Here is a 3,241-nt window from a genome sequence, read left to right on the forward strand (position 1 = left end):
ATATGCAACTGGGGCTGTGAATTTCTTCTGTAACATCCTCACCCTGAAGCAACGGATGCCACATCTAATTTGAATAAATGAGTGTGTGAAATAGAAAGGAATTAGTGGGTACAAACAAAATACTTCTTAATACATCAAATACATTATCTCACCACAAGTGGAAGTTTCCTTACACTTTAGTTTCTCCTTAGTTGCCTGACCTAAATTATTTTTTAGTTAATGACTTGGGAGACTTACTATACAAATGGACAGACCATGCATGACAAGAGAACTCTGATCTACAACCTCTGCAGCAACAAGTCAGAGAAGCCAAACCACCATCTCTGGCTTCAATCAGAATGGTTAGGACTTGGTCAATGCCTGCCAGCTTCTTAATTTCTTACTGCCACCTCCATACCCTCTCCCTCTGCACCCACCACCCTTCCAACTCAAGACCAACTGTCGAACTCCAAATATCTCCAAATATGCTCCCCAAACCAATCACATAAGATGCACTGCTTCTAGTTGCCTCTCCTTTTGGATAGCCTTCCTCAGCTTCTCCAGGCCAGCAACATCCAATCAAAGCACACTTGAAGCCTTTCTTGTTTTTACACTGTGAAGCTTTCCCTCTCCCAGAGATGCATTTGAATCTCTGTCAAATGCAAGTGATGGTGGCTGTCTCCCTTACTCTAAATAAATAGCCTTTGTTCTCATTTGGGTGGTCATTTATTTCCACACACTTAATACACATAAAGCTGTTATATTCTAGACATGCACACTGATAGTTGAGCTTTTTTGTTTTTTTGTTTTTTTTAGCACAGATATTTGCAGTAAATACATACTGGGCTTTGATTTCTCTTTTAATGGATAAAAATTAAAAGTTATAACTTGAAATGACTTTTTCCTTAAATTTATAGGTATTGGTATACTTCCCTCAATGGATACAGTTGGAATGTTCTTGGAAGGGTATATTGAAATCTCATTTTTATAAATTAAAATGATTACCTTTTGGCAAATTACTATTAAGAGACCCTATTAGATATTAATTTCAAAATGAAGAATATTGATTATGCAGGCAATTAGTTCTCATGTGTCAGGTTTCCTTAAATTGGTATACCTCTGTATCAGTTCATACATATAAACCTAAGTAAAAGTAAAATAATAATGATCCTCAGAAAAGTAAATAATATACACTCGTTTATAGAAATTTGTGCTGTTTTTTTTTTTGAGACGGCATCTCACTCTGTCGCCGGGGCTGGAGTGCAGTGGCTGGATCTCAGCTCACTGCACGCTCCGCCTCCCGGGTTCACGCCATTCTCCTGCCTCAGCCTCCCGAGTAGCTGGGACTACAGGCGCCCGCCACCTCGCCCGGCTAGTTTTTTTGTATTTTTTTAGTAGAGACGGGGTTTCACAGTGTTAGCCAGGATGGTCTCGATCTCTTGACCTCGTGATCCACCCGTCTCGGCCTCCCAAAGTGCTGGGATTACAGGCTTGAGCCACCGCGCCCGGCCTGTGCTGTTTTTTAGTTTACTTTAGTAGACATTATGTGGCCACAACACAACAGCCCAAAATATAAATTACTGTTCTTATTTAACAAATAAAGAAATGAAGATTAAGGCAAAATGCTTGAGACTTCACTAGTATAGAGTGAAGCCCCTCAATCTCCTGCAAAAAACCTGGAGTTGGCTTGAAGCGACTGGCCACGGAGTTTTTGTTGTTGTTGTTTGTTTTGTTTTGTTTTCAGACACAGTCCTCCTCTGTTGCCCAGGCTTAAGTGCAGTGGTGTGGTCTCAGTCACTGCAACCTCTGTCTCTTGGGTTCAAGCGATTCTCCTGCCTCAGCCCCGCAAGGAGCTGGGACTACAAGCATGCACCACCATGCCCAGCTTTTTGTATTATTTTAGTAGAGATGGGGGTTTCAACATGTTGGCCAGGCTGGTCTTGAACTCCTGACCTCAAGTCATCTGCCCAACTCAGCCTCCCAAAGTGCTGGGATTACAGGTGTGAGCCACCACACCTGGACCCAGGGAGCTTCTTTTACCCCTGTGAGTGAAGGAGAGGCCCCATCCTTCTGGGAGGGTGGTGATCTTCATTTTGCATGGCAAAGGGGGCCAAGATGTTCTTGGAACAGCAAGGAGGGTAGGGAATCCCACTTAGATGTGTGCCCAGCTGGGTCAAGCTGGGGTTTAATGACAGAGCTAATGATGGCCAGATGACCCACACATACAAATAGTGCAAAGGAAGGTGTCTTTCCACTGTGCATTTGTCCACAGTGCACTTAAAATCCTGAGCACTTACCATGACCTGCAGCCTTCATGGAATCCGGCCTCTGCATTCCTCGTTCACTCCTTCTCCTGCCACTCTTCTCATTCTCTACATTCCAGATACCTTTCAACTTCTCAAACATGCTGAGCATATCCATTCTTCAGCTCCTTTAAAATTCTGACCAGAACACTTTTCTCTGGGATTCTAAAATCTCTGAATGGATAGTTCCTTCTCATCTTCCCTGTTTCAGGGCAGATTTCTCCTCAGAAAAGTCTTTCATGATCATTTAAAGCAGACTCTGCCAATATACCCACCTTCTATCACATTGTCCTTTTATGTTAACTGTCTGGATTTAAAATTCTCTTCTTTGCTACTTGCTTGCTTGTTTACTGTCCCCTTTCCAGACTGTAAGCTTCAAGAAATTTGGGAACTTGTCTGTCATATTTGCTGCTGGATCCCAAGCACCCAGAATAGCGGGACCTCAGTATATATCTGTTGAATAAATGAATGAATAAATCATGACCCTCAATTGAGAATATGATGTCAGATATGTACTCACTCTCCAGAAAAAAAAGTGCACTGAAAAAAGTGCATTTTAGGAAGTTTCAGAGCCTTGGAAGCTCATCTATAGACACCTGGTTAAAATCTGGCATCAGGCCGGGCGCGGTGGCTCAAGCCTGTAATCCCAGCACTTTGGGAGGCCGAGGCGAGCGGATCACGAGGTCAGGAGATTGAGACACTCCTGGCTAACACGGTGAAACCCCGTCTCTACTAAAAATACAAAAAACTAGCCGGGCGCCTGTAGTCCCAGCTACTCGGAGGCTGAGGCGGGAGAATGGCGGGAACCTGGGAGGCGGAGCTTGCAGTGAGCCGAGATCGCACCACTGCACTCCAGCCTGGGCGACACAGCGAGACTCCGTCTCAAAAAAAAAAAAAAAAAATCTGGCATTATTGTTGTGCTCTTTCATAATGTTATTTTTGAAATTGATTCTAGAATC

This window comes from Trachypithecus francoisi, unplaced genomic scaffold (genome assembly GCF_009764315.1).
Source record: "Trachypithecus francoisi isolate TF-2019V2 unplaced genomic scaffold, Tfra_2.0 Lachesis_group15, whole genome shotgun sequence".
Classification (NCBI taxonomy): domain Eukaryota; kingdom Metazoa; phylum Chordata; class Mammalia; order Primates; family Cercopithecidae; genus Trachypithecus; species Trachypithecus francoisi.